Raw genomic sequence first — 14,607 nt, forward strand, 5'->3', positions numbered from 1 at the left:
CGACAGGGGACCTAGCCAGAGGAGTCGGCGGACTCCTCACGGAGTGGGTCCCATCCAGAAGCCCGGCCGACCATCTACCCGGAGCCCGGCCTGACCAGGACTGCTCCCTGCTGACGTCACCAGCCAGGATCCAGGAAAGGCCTCGGATCCCAGGGACCGACCAGGCCGATCGGCAACGTCCCTGAGGGAGGCCTCCTGCAGCCAGGGCCCGGACTTCTCCCCGCAAGGCCCACTCCCTGCAAGAGCCCCGGAGGTGGAAGCTGCTCCCCAGCCAGGTGGATTTGCCCCGACCTCCGGATTGAGAGCCTCTGGACCTTCTCCCAGGTAGGAAAGCGCAGCATGGCCCAGCGAACCGCCGGTGTGAGGCGCCATAATGCGGTGCGCTTCAGCCGTGAGGCTGGAGCCGAGACCGCGGCCCTCACCCGGCTGGAGTTCAGCAGGTCCGTGCTGCAGAGGGGCCTGGGCTTTGCCCCTTCTGAGCTGAACTGCGTGGTTAAACTGCCTGGACCTAGGGACGTGTTTGAGGTGAGTTTTAAGAACCCTCAAGTGCTGGAGAGTTTTTGGAATCTATACAGAGAAAAAAAAGATAGTATGCCCCTGAGTGACTTACAGTTTTATAATGAAGCAGTGGCAGAGTATGATGTAGAGGTATGGCTGAGGAGACACTGCGAGATCCTGTCTGAAAGCAGGAGAGTTAATGATGAGGACGGGGTCTGGACCGGTGCTCGGCGGTGGCAGGTGCGCCTGCAGGTGGAAGTGGCCGCCATCGGCGGAGTACGCCATCTGCCGAGCACCTTGGTACTAGGAGCAAATAGGGGGCTTGTCTTCTACCATGGCATGCCCAAATTATGCAGGAACTGCGGGGCCCTGGGTCATTTAGCCGCAGCCTGCACTGTTGTTAAGTGCAAGGTCTGCGGCGTAGAACATCTGACCAGGGCCTGCAAGCAGGAGAGGGCCTGCAACCTGTGCGGTGGGGGAGGGCATCTCTTCAGGAATTGTCCCTCCTCCTATGCAAATAGGGCACGGGCCCTCGGGGTGGTGGAGAGAGAGAGAATCAAGTGGAGGCTCCTCCAAAGGTGATACCCCAAGATGGGGGTAGAGAGGAAACAGTCCTCAGGAGTCTCATAGGCTCCCTCTCTGACTCTGGGTCAGAAGTGGAGGCAGAGGGGGAGTGGACAGTGGTAGCGGGGAAGAGGAGGAGAGCAGAAAAGAGGAGCATGGGTAGGGGGGGTATGATGAATAAAAGGATCCACTCTGCAGATTCTCCCCCCCCTGCCAGCTCCTCCCCCGCTGCAGAGACCTCTCCCTCTAATTTCTACACGCCCCACTCTGACTCCGGAGAGGAGAGCAGTGGGCCTTCTCCACTGCCCCGAGTGGGCAGCCTGGTGGATGAGAGGCCCCCTAGAAATAACATTCCTCCTGCCCCACAACTGAGACTCTCCCAGGGGAGGGGTCAGGTATGCCCTCCCGGCAGTAGTGGGAGAGCCGCAGGTCCTCAAGAGAGGAGAGTCGGCGCCAGTGTCCTTTCCCATAAAGACCTAAGGGACGTAATGGCAAGGTCACTGGTGCTGGGGGAGGAGGCCTGCGGCAGCAGACAGCCGGGAAGGGAGAGACCACCCCCTCCCCCACCATTAGTTAAAAGAACAACTAGCGGGGTCTACCCAGTTCTCTCCCCAGTTGTACACAAAGCCTCTGCCCTGCCATCTGCTCGTCGGGCCTCGGCCACAAAGGAACCAGGAAGAACCTCCAGCTCCACGGGCCCTGAGCCCAGTGGAGTTTCGCCAGCCTTACCGGGTGGCGGGAGCCGAGCCCCCCCCATAGTCTTCCTAGAGGATCAAGCGGTGAGGCAAATGATTGAAATGATGGGTGCTAGCGCTAAGCTAGGTGAGGGAGAAGAGAGGAGTGGGGAAGAGAAAGGTTTCTTTACATGATTGTTATAGAGCGGGTAATTGCCCTCACAGCCATTATGGCATTAATTATTATATCAATAAATGTGAGGAGCATTGCTGAGGTGAAAAAGAGGACCGATGTTTTAAACTCTCTGGTTGGTATGAAGGCGGATATCATCTGTTTGCAGGAGTGCGGCATCCCGTTCCAAAAGGAATATAAAGATCTCCGGGACACTTGGACCCTAGGAGAATCCTTCTGGTCAGGGTCCAATGTGTCCCGAGCAGACAGGATTGCCGTACTCCTGAAAAACCCCTTCATAAATGTAAAGACATTTAAGGTAATAGAGGCGGGCAGACTGGCCAGCCTCGATTTTAAATACAAGGGGGCTGTATTGAGGCTGGTCAATGTCTATGCCCTCACCAGCCAGAGAGAGAGAGTCCTCTTTCTCCCTCAGCTACACCCGCTCCTGATCGGCACCTTACCAGTTATCATTTCAGGTGATTCAACTGTGCTCTGAGGGATGTAGACCGGAGTAAGCCCCGCAACGATAGATCCAGCAGGGACCTCGCTGCGTTCGTGGAGGACTTTGAACTCTGCGACGCAGGTCGGGACCTGGTCCCCTTGTTCACCTGGGTGAGTTCTTCTGGCTCCTCCTTCTCCAGGATAGATCTCATCCTCCTCAGTAAGCCACTGGAGAGGACCGCCATGTCTTCGGAGGCGGTCTTCTTTTCAGACCACAGGCTCCTGACGACAGAGGTGCTCATCCCGAGCACACGGGAGTCGGGGCCTGGGGTCTGGAAGCTCAACACCTCCCTGCTCGATGACCCTTTAGCAGACGCCTCGAGGAGTGGAGGACCCTGAAGGACCTTTTTGATTCTCCCATAGAGTGGTGGGAGATGGTGAAGAAAAGGACCAAGGGCTACTTCATTCAGCTGGGGAAACGGAAAGCTCGTGAAAGGCGGGCGACATATTCCCATCTAAACGCCCGCCTCCAGCGCCTGAGTCTTTTACAGCTCAGAGGCTTCGACCTAGCTGAGGAGGTGGCTCGGGTCAAACTGAGTCTCTCGGGAGGAGCAAGAGAAGATCGAGGTCCTTTCCGGGGTCCGCATCATGGAGGACGATGAGAAATGCAGCCGCTTCTTCTTCAAGAAAACGAAGGAGAGGCGGCCTGCAATGTCCTCCATGATCGACTCCTCGGGGCAAGAGGTGGAGGGCAGAGAGGCTGTTGAGACAGTGGTGCGGGATTTCTACAGGGAGTTGTATGATCAGAAGGTGGTGGATCAAAATCTGATCCATCACTTTCTGTCCCTGTTGGAGTCCCGCAATGAGGGGGATGAGGAGGAGGAGGAGGATCCAGAGATCACCACCACTGAACTCTCCCAGGTGATAAAGAGTCTTAACTCTGGAAGGACACCGGGTCCCGATGGGATCCCTGCTGAGTTCTATAAGATCTTTTGGGAGGTGCTTAAAGAAGATCTGGCCCAGGTCTTGGGGTCGATGTACAGAGAGGGCAGATTGGCCCCTTCTATGAAGAAGAGTATCCTCTCCCTTCTTCACAAGAAGGGAGACCAAAAAGATCTGAGGAACTGGCGGCCAGTCAGCCTCCTGTGCACCGACTACAAGATACTGGCCAAAGCACTGACGCTCCGGCTGCAGCGGCCACTCCCTCAAGTCGTGGGTCCCGACCAGGTCTGTGGTGCCCGGGGGAGATCGGCGGCCAACAACGCCATGCTGCTCAGGGATGTCGTGGCCTACTCGAACGAGAGAGGGCTTCCCCTGGTCCTAATCAGCTTGGACCAGGAGAAAGCCTTCGACAGAGTGGGCCACGAATACCTGCAGCTCGTCATGGAGAGGATGGGTCTCGCTCTTGGCCTGAGGAAATGGGTTAAGATCATTTACAGCGGTCTAAGCAGTAGGGTCCTTGTGAACCGCCACCTGACCGAACCATTTCCGTGGTGGTTTGCACGGACGCTCCGTCCGTGGCCAGGGTCGAGGAACTGCTGGACGGCTTCTGCAGGGCGATGGGGGGCGCTGTCAACAAGGCCAAGAGCGAGGTCTACCTCTCCAGGACATGGCCTGTCGGCCGGGGCCCGCAGACCGTGTTCCCTGTGAAGCCGTTTATCAAGGTTCTGGGGATCACGATCGACGGGACCAACACGGGCACCCGGAGCTGGGAGGAGGCCATATCTAAGGTCCAAAAGAAGATCCACGGCTGGAGCACAAGGACCTTGACGATGGCTGGTAAGGTGCTGGTCGTAAAGGCCATCCTCTTCCCGATACTCCTCTACGTAGGAATGATCTTCCCCCCAGACAAGGTCATCGCAAAACTAGTGACCCGAATTATATTTCGGTTTGTCTGGGGGAGCAAAATGGAGAGGCTGAAAAGAGTGCAGATGGTGAAGGGTACCCTGGATGGAGGCAGGGGGGTCCCGGACGTTGTGCGGCTGATAAAGGCGCAGGGGCTGGCCTATGTGGTCAAGAACATCCAGGCTGCTGGCAAGAAAGTGAGTTTCATGAACCGCTTTTATTTTGCCAGCAGCCTGAGACCATTCGGCCTCTGCGCCATGGATAACACCAGGCCGCACTCGTGGGATCCCCCGCCGTTCTACAGGGCGCTCCGAGCCCTTGCGCTCGAAGTAGGCCTCCATAAAGTCGTGCTGGCCTCCTGGGATTATAAGACCATCTGTAGCCAGATGGATAGAAGATTTCCCTCCCGAAACCTGCCGGTTTATCTGGGCTAACGCTACGCACGTTTGCCTCACGAATACGCAGAAAGATGTCTCCTGGATGGCTGTGAGTCGGTGTCTCCCCACCCGAGTGTTCATGCACAGAAGGGGCATAGCTCCTTATGACACCTGCCCCTATAAGGGTTGCCTGGGGAAGGAGACAGAGGCTCACATCTTTAGAGATTGCCCCTCCGCCTACAGGGTCTGGCTCCTGTTTTCTCCGTTCCTCCACAGGTTTGCCGTTCCTGCGCGGGCGACCGCCCAGCAGATCTTATATGGTCCTGCCAGGGGATTAACATCTTCCACCCTGAGGTGCTGGTGGCGTGTCGTCTGCGCAGTGAAGCAGGCCGTGTGGGAGGGACGGAATATCTGTCTATTTAATAAGCAGGAGCTGGACCCGATTGTCATCGCGCGGAGGGGCATGGTGCTTGTGAGGGACTACGTCAATCTGGAGGTCCATCAGAGGAAAAAGGAGGAAGCCTATAAGAACTGGCATATACAAGATCTGGGGGAGCTCAGGATCCCATGATGGGACCCACCTCCGGGGACGGTCAGTTCCCCCTGCTGGAGCCCGAGTCCAAGATCTTTTAACCATTTTATGAATTATTATTTTTAAAATGACTTTTAAAAATGAATCCTAACTGTTTTTAAAGATTTAGTTGTTTTTAAATCACTAATTGTTTAGGGGTTTTTTGGTTTAGTTTTGTTCTATTTTTTTTTGTCAAATACATTGTCCGTTTTGGATTTAATTTTAAATGCATTGGACCTTTTTTGTTTGTTTTTTATTTTTACCTTTTTAATTGTTTCTTTATTTTGTCCAGTGCATTTTCAGTTATTTTCAATGTATTTGACTTTTATTGGTAGCAGTTTTGCTTTAATCACGTTTGTTTTGTTGTTTTGTGCACTAGTTTATTTGAAATTAAGTATTTTATTTTTGTTAAATCACAAAGATTTTAAAAATTTTAATTGATCTTAAGAATTGTATTTAAAAAAAGTTTTTAATCATAAGTATTAAACATTTTAATTGTTTTTATTTGTTAAATGTAAAATACTCCAAACAATAAAACAGTATTTTCATATTTCTCTAACAGGTACCCTGCTATGTCACCCATGCTAATGTTCTAAATTATGATTTTCACTAACCTTCTTTCTATTTACTTATATATTACCAACAAATGTTACATTCAAGTTTACCCCCTGAATATACAATTGATTTAAACACATACATATACACATATTCCACAAAAATTATGTGACCCTGTAAGATTTTTTCCATTTTCTGCCATTGTCAGAGCTCCCTGCCCCCCTGGTCCCTTGTTTAAATGATTCTCAATTTCTCTGCCCATATGCTTTCCCAATACATTAGCCCCCCTTCTGTTTAGATGTAGACCGTCCGGTTTGTACAGGTCCCATCTATCCCAGAAGAAAACCAATGCTCCATAAATCTAAACCCCTCTTCCCTACACCAAGATTTCAACCACGTGTTAAACTTTCGAATCTCTGCCTGTCTCCCTGACCTGGCACGTGGTACCGGAAGTATTTCGGAGAAAACTACCGTGGAGGTTCTGCTCTTTAGTTTTGTTCCTAACTCTTTAAATTTGTCTTGCAGAATCTCTGTCCTACCTCTTCCTATGTCATTGGTTCCAATGGGAACCATGACCAGTGGATCCCCCCCGGCTTTGGCCAGTAGCCCGTCTACTAGTTTAGGGAGATCTGGAACCTGAACACCAGGCAGGCAAGATACCATGCGGGTCTCCTTATCACTAGAGCACACTGTGTGATCTACACCTCTAAGAATTGAGTCTCCTACTATAACGACCTCCCTCTTCTGGGGAGGAGTGGGCACCATGGTGCTCTGGTGCTCAACTGCCCCCCCATCACCCTCTGAGCTGTCATTTTCCAACTCGGTGTCCAGCTGTTGGAACCTGTTGGGCAATTCTAGCTCTTGGGGTGTCTCTAGGGGTTGTGCACGTCCTGTTCTGTGGGTACGACCTACTGTAACCCAGCAGTTCTCTCTACACTGTCCTGCTCTGAGGTCTCAACTCTCCTAGGTTTTGGCGTGCACACCATCTCTCTCATGGGCTGATTGACCAATTCTTCTATATCCCTAATACAACAAGCAGAGGCTCAAGATCACAAACCTTGATCTCTAGGATTTCAACCTGTTGACAACGTTCACAAATGAGACCTTCTTGGATGAGTTCATCCAGGAAGGCAATCATTCTGCAAACCTGACACTTTAGTGGCCACATGCTTCTAAATGTTAGTGTTTTTTTTTTTATGTCCCTTGGTTCCTGTTGCCTAGTCGACGGCTTAACTTTTGTGACCGAGAAACAGCGCAGCTGCTTTAAGTAGCTTTTGTCTACCTGCCCCCAATTCACACCTAACTAGCCACACCCACACCAGGCTCCTCCTGCAACAGAATTCCTGCTAGTCCTAGACTAAATCTCCCTTCTACAACCAGTTTACATTCACCAACTCAGCAGCTGAACTGAATTGACTTAAATTTAGGCAAACTATAGACAATTCTAACTTAAATTTTAGGCAAACTTAGACAAAATTAGCAATGCTAAGACTGGTCTGAAACTAGTCAAACAACAAGATGGCTGCCTCTCACCTGTACTTTCCTGTGTCTCTCGGTGGCAACTTGAAAATACTTCTGTTTAGTGTGTGTATTCAGTATGTGTGTGTATTAGTATGTGTGTGTGTGTGAGTGTGTGCAGCTAATAGTGCAACTATTTTGGGGAGGGGACAATTTAGCTTATCTCAACATTAAATCAAATGTGTGTGTTTGTGTTATTGTGCATAGCAGTATATGTGTGTTTGCTAATCTAACCTGAAACACACACACACAAGATAAGACATTAGCTTGTTGTTATCTAAGTGCAGAAGTGTAGCCTAATGTGCACTATCTTTTATGAACATCAGACTGAACAATATGATATTTATTGTATTATATATATAATACAATTATACAATAATACAATCAGTGTATATATATATATATATATATATATATATATATACATATATATATATATATATATATATATATATATATATATATATACATATATATATATATATACACATCGATCAGCCATAACATTATGACCACTGACAGGTGAAGTGAATAACACTGATAATCTCGTTATCATGGCACCTGTCAGTGGGTGGGATATATTAGGCAGCAAGTGAACATTTTGTCCTCAAAGTTGATGTGTTAGAAGCAGGAAAAATGGGCAGCGTAAGGATCTGAGCGACTTTGACAAGGGCCAAATTGTGATGGCTAGACGACTGGGTCAGAGCATCTCCAAAACTGCAGCTCTTGTGGGGTGTTCCCGGTCTGCAGTGGTCAGTACCTATCAAAAGTGGTCCAAGTAAGGAAAAGTGGTGAACTGGCAACAGGGTCATGGGCGTCCAAGGCTCATTGATGCACGCGGGGAGCGAAGGCTGGCCCATGTGGTCTGATCCAACAGACGAGCTACTGTAGCTCAAATTGCTGAAAAAGTGAATGCTGGTTCTGATAAAAAGGTGTCAGAACACACCTACAATGGGCACGTGAGCATCAGAACTGGACCACAGAGCAATGGAAGAAGGTGGCCTGGTCTGATGAATCACAAGTTCAAGGTGTTGACTTGACCTCCAAATTCCCCAGATCTCAATCCAGTCGAGCATCTGTGGGATGTGCTGGACAAACAAGTCCGATCCATGGAGGCCCCACCTCGCAACTTACAGGACTTAAAGGATCTGCTGCTAATGTCTTGGTGCCAGATACCACAGCACACCTTCAGAGGTCTATTGGAGTCAGGTCTGTTTTGGGACCTACATAATATTAGGCAGGTGGTCATAATGTTATGGCTGATCGGTGTATATATAATATATAGTGCTATAGGGTGTGAACTACGCTATCTACATCAGCTCTTGTAAAGTCACGTACTCTGACTGCCTTTTAATGCCTTGCCAAAATGAATATATACTGCACAGTCCATAAATAATCTGCTCATCCATGTAACAATATTTGAATCAAACACATTCAAACAAGATACATAATTTGTTTTTATATATTAATGAATGATTATTAATTTATGAAAGAAGTTCCAGACCCATGATTTTTGCATTGCATCACCTAACCTCCCAGGTAACATCCATTAGTAACAGAACTGTAGGGCTTTAGGATTATCATTGTAACAGTCAAGGTCCTAGACAGAAGCCCTTCAAAGCGAAAGGGTCTAAGTCCCAAGTGCGGGGCAAAATATAGAGCAGATAGTAAAGGATAGAAACTGGCAAAGTTACCAGAGGGAGTCTGTGAATCATAGTTTACAAGCAGGCAGGTGGTCAACGATCAGGCTAACAGGTCAATACAGGGAATCCAAGAGTAATCAAATAAAGTACAAGTGGAGGTCAAAAACACAAGCGATCAGACACAGGGAAAAAGGCTCAGAATTGCTCAGGTGTGTAGTGTGGGGTGAATATATAACAATCATCTTTGGGATCAATATCATCCTTCTGCCACCACCTGTAATTAACTCGGGAGAGTTGGAGAAGAGGGGGGGTAACCAAGGGAGGCATGAGGAGAAGTAGAGAGAATTCATATATTAAAATATACTGATGGTTTTAGTTACAAAAACTGTACTCTTGCACAGGATACTTTCGCAATATAAATACAAAATGTGTAAACTAATGAACCTCTTTTAAAATAGTTAATAATCATCCAAAGGGTGACATCCCAACTGCAACATCCCAGCCTCCCAGATTCAGACTCCTAAACATCACTGCAGGCTCAGGTGCTTCTCTTCCAGCTTCAGACACTGTGGCTCCCAGTCTGCAGCCTGTGGCTTCACTCCATAGAGAAGGTACCATCAACATTTTTTTTGTTTGTTAAAATATGAAAAGGGTAACACTTTACAATAATGGGCACCAATTCCTCATGATTCCCGACATCAAAGGAAAACATTTGAATACATTGTGGAATTCTTGTGAACTCTTTGCACAGGGTTCTCAAACTAATCTATTGGAGTGAGAGTGGAAAAAAGCTTTTAATATGTCAGTTTGGTAAAATGTTACCAAATGAGAATATCTTTGGCACTTGTAGTGAAATTACACAAATACAGGCTTCATTTGTTAAAACGATGTTCTGTCTTTTGTTGTGTTTATATATTTGTTTCTTTCTTTCTTTCTTTCTTTCTTTCCTTCTTTCTTCACTCCTGTTCAGGAATGTATTTCTATGTCACAATGTGTTTCAGTAAACAGAGCTGATTGTTTACACAGCTCTGGAAAAAATTAAGACCACTGCAAAATGATCAGTTTCTTTGGTTTTACTATTTATAGGTATGTTTGGGTAAAATTTACATTTTTGTTTTATTCTATAAACTACTGACAACATTTCTCCCAAATTCCAAATAAGAATATGTTCATTTAGAGTACTTATTTGCAGAAAATGTAAACTGGTCAAACTTACAAAAAAAAAAAAAAAAAGTCGTCATCAGATCTCAAATAATGCAAAGAATAGGTCATATTCATTTTTTAACAACACAATACTAATGTTTAATGTTTTAACTTAGGAAGAGTTCAGAAATCAATATTTGGTGGAATAACCCTGATTTTCAATCACAGCCTTGGCATGCTTGGCATGCTTTCCACCAGTCTTTCACATTGATGTTGGGTGACTTTATGTCACTCCTGGCGCAAAAATTCAAGCAGCTGGCTTATGAAACAGAGCACTGTTTGATAGGACCATAGCCCACAATGTATGTGTTGTAGAGAGGTTTAATAAAGATAAATAAATACGTAGAATGAGAAGGAACATGTTTTTTCCTTAACTTAACAGGACACTTTCCCTGTTCTAGTGCATCAGCTTTTGTTTTGCTTTGTTTTGCTAAGATCTAGAGCAGAGTCTCCTGCCTGGCTCCTGGGGAGACACAGGGTCTTCTGGGTTTTGTTACAGCTGAGGATTATTATAATCAGATACTGACTGCAGTCATCAATCAGCTTTACCAAGGTAAACTTGCATAAGAGTCATTCAAAATAGTGAGTGTTTCTCACAGCTATACAGCTGATGTCTTTGCTTGAAAAGAATATTCATAAGCAGTATTCATACTAGACCAGTAAGCACATATATATCATCAATGTTCAATTTAATTGTAGTTCATTTAAATTTTTTTCAGCTTAAAGAGAATGTTTCTCTGAATATGAACGTGGCCGTGATTCTGTTGCCATGGAATCAGACGAGTGTGTCAGCGCACACAGAGTGCTCTGTGGCTGGATGGGGGGCAACGGACCCAGAAGGGAAACTGTTCTAACACTTTAATAGGGTTTGAATGTGACAGTATGGAATGACACCTACTGCACAGAGAAGTAGGGGGAAATGTACAAAGGGACTGATATCTGTGCTGGCGATCGTTATCATGGGGTCTGCAGAGTAAATATTATTTATTTACTTACTTATCTACAGCGATTTTCAGTTTACAACAGTAAATGAAATAGACTTTCTTCACTAGTAAAGTACACAACATCTGAGCCCTTGAATTTCCATGATCAGAAATAATGACTTTTGTTATGAGGTTTGGTTTGATACATTGTTTATACAAGGACACCCAAACAGTCCTGCTGATCTCTGATTGTGTGTGTGTGTTTATGTGTGTTTCAGGGGTCCCCACCTCTCCTCTGTGATGGGGTGGCATACGGCATCATCTCCAAAGGCAGTTCTAAGTATGGCTTGAAGCCTGGTATCTACACAAAGATTACCAAGTTCCTCAATTGGATTAATGAAACTCTGGCCAATTACTGAGCTTTACTTGCTTGGCCCCTGTTTAGAAGTGCTGTTCTGCTGTGTATACAGCCCTACTACAGAGTGACTTTGTGTACCGAAACAGGCAGCAAAAATGTTGTTTCTGCATTAATCTGAATTGAGCATTGCAATCAGGCTGAGAGCATCTGGTGTGCAAAACATCCTGCTTGTGGGATCCACTTTTTGATTTGTGTTTCCCAGTGACACGCTCTGTGCTGCCAATAAAGCTTTTCCATGAATCGCACAGTGGTGTCGTGTTGTCCCTGTAGCCCACGGAGTCGGAGCACAACTGAGTTTGAGAGCTCTGGTCTACCGGAAACTAAAGACATGGGGGTAGGGGATTTCAAAGTAAAGTGTGATGTGCTTAAAACTGACACTGTAGAAGTCTGCAGCTTACACTAGATACACCAGAGATAAGCAGCAACTCAGACAGCCTTACAAGGGTTACAGCTATTGAAATGAAAAATTACCCTTTCACTCTGAGAATACAAGATCTGCTTCGAGCCCAGACACCTAGGTCTGTGGATGACTAGTCAGCAAAGACACTCTCCTACCTTCAGAAGCATGATGTCATCATTGAGTGCCTTCTGACAGCACAAGGGAAATGGAAACTTTCTGACCACTTTGATGATCTACTGCAAGGGAAAGAGAAAAGAAGTGAAGGAAGGGATTGGGTCAGTTTCATGTATGTTTGGGTCCAGTGGCATTGCTTGGACTAACCATTGTCATATCCATACTGCTTCTATCATATCCATACTGGACATCCAGGAATCCATTGTACTATTACCTTGATCAAACAAACATTCTGGTGGCCCACTCTGGTACAAGATACAACCCAGTTTGTTAATGCCTGCTCCATCTGTGCCCAGTCTAAATCTTCACGACATCCCCTCTCTGGTCTCCTGGAGCCTCTTCCAATTCCACGACGTCCCTGGTCTCATATTTCTATTGATTTTGTTACTGATCTTCCCAGCTCTCAAGGTTATACTACCATTCTTGTAGCAATTGATCGTTTTTCTAAATCATGTCGGCTTATACCTTTACTGAAGCTTCCCACCGCGCTTGAAACTGCTGAACTTCTGTTCCATCACGTGTTCCGCATTTATGGGATTCCTGAAGACATTGTTTCCGACCGAGGCCCTCAATTCACCTCCCGTGTCTGGTCTGCTTTCTTCAAGGCTTTGAATATTATGGTCAGTCTCACCTCCGGTTACCATCCACAATCTAATGGTCAGACTGAACTACTTAATCAAGAGATCATACGCTTTCTTCGTTCTTACTGTAGCACCTCCCAAGATGATTGGAGTCGTTTTTTGCCATGGGCTGAGTATGCCCAGAATTCCCTGACCAGTTCTTCCACAGGCCTCACCCCCTTTCAGTGTGTCTTAGGATACCAACCGCCTCTGTTTCCTTGGAATGAGGAGTCTACAGACATCCCAGCAGTCGATGATTGGTTCCGTCGCAGTGCAGCTGTCTGGAATGCTACACACATCCGTCTCCAAAGAGCTATTCGCCGTCAAAAGACCTTGGCTGACTGACACCGGCAACCTGCTCCACAATACCACCCTGGAAAGTTGGTTGGTTTGGCTATCTACTAGGAATATTAAACTTAAACTCCCATCCAAGAAATTGAGCCCTCACTTTATCGGTCCCTTTATTGTCCTCCGCCAAATCAATCCTGTTACCTATCGTCTCCAGTTACCTCCTCACTGCAAGATTGCTTCCTCATTTCATGTTTCATTGTTAAAACCTGTACGCCCCGATCCCTCCTCTCCTTCTGATCTTCCTCAGGATTCTTCTTCTTCTTCTCCTCTGCCTTCTCCTCCCTTGAATCTAGAAGACGGTCCAGCCTATGCTGTCAGAGCCCTGTTACGGTCTCGTCGCCACAGAGGACGCATGCAGTACTTGGTCAACTGGGAGGGGTATGGTCCAGAGGAACGTTCTTGGGTTCTAGCCTTGGATATCCTGGATCCGTCTCTCATTACGGACTGTCACAGGGCTCATCCCACTGCTCCTGCTCCTCGGCCTCATGGCCGTCCTCGCCGCCGTCATCATCGCTCTGGTCCGGCCGAGGCAGATTCTGGGGAGGGGGGTACTGTCACGGTCTCCCCTGCTTCTACCTTAGTTCACCACCAGAGGTCTCCCTCTCCTGAATACTAACTCTAGTGCTTCTCCTTTCCTTTGTCCAGTTCAACCAGTTCTTCCACATTCTTTCCTTCCAGGTGCACCTGTTCTGTCCTCCTCTCCTGTCATTGGTTAGTCATTCATTCACCTAGTTCAAACCCTCTTTGCTACACAGTATTTAAACCCCTCTGTTTCCTAGCTTCTTCGCGAAGTCTTGCATTCTCTCCCGGATCAATTCTGAGCCTTGTTTCTTGTTTGCTTAACCGTGTATTTGACCTTTTGCTACCCTCTCTCGTTTACCCCTTTTTGGATCTCCCTACTAGCCTGTTTGCCTGATCGATTGACCTTGGACTGTCCTTGTTAACTCTCTCTCATTTTGCCCTTATCGGATTATCTGCTCCATATCTAAGCCTGCACTTGGATCCTTTCCTTTGGTCCTTGAGGACATCACAGGCATAATGTTGAGCAGTGTCAATTAGACTGAAAATGTGACCACAAATCATTGATTGCAACCGAGTGCTAATAAATTATTTTCTAAATTGTTAACATGAAGCAGCAAATTAACCTTCAGCAGGAAAATTAGACAAAACAGAGACACAAACTTAAAAAAAAAAAATCGGTTTGCATGATTTCATCCTCATTAAAAGACAACTCATGTTAAAAATAGATCGTACATAAATCTTAATCTTAATGAAAGATCTACAATTTTGTATGTACTCTACTGAAAGTGACTTATTTTCCATTCCTTATGGTGAAGCAGAGAAAAAAAATTGTTAGCTTGTAAGGCTTAAAGTTGGAGTTGGTTCACTGTGTCCTTTTTCTCTTACATTGAAAAACAGCTTGGGGCATCATGAGAGCTCATAGACTGCAGACACTAAACATGTTCAGTATTATAAAGTTAAAGACAATTGCAAAACCATACACAGTGGGAGGCAAGCATTGCTGGCTGGTAGAGGATGGATTGATGCTTTGCTCAGAAGCTGCATCCTGTGTGAAAAGATATGTTTTTTATACATCAGCTTCCATTTACCATTTAATAGCAGTCTACTATGTAATGTAACTGCCCTAAGCCAACAA

The sequence above is a fragment of the Amia ocellicauda genome, chromosome 22 (genome assembly GCF_036373705.1).
Source record: "Amia ocellicauda isolate fAmiCal2 chromosome 22, fAmiCal2.hap1, whole genome shotgun sequence".
Taxonomy (NCBI): domain Eukaryota; kingdom Metazoa; phylum Chordata; class Actinopteri; order Amiiformes; family Amiidae; genus Amia; species Amia ocellicauda.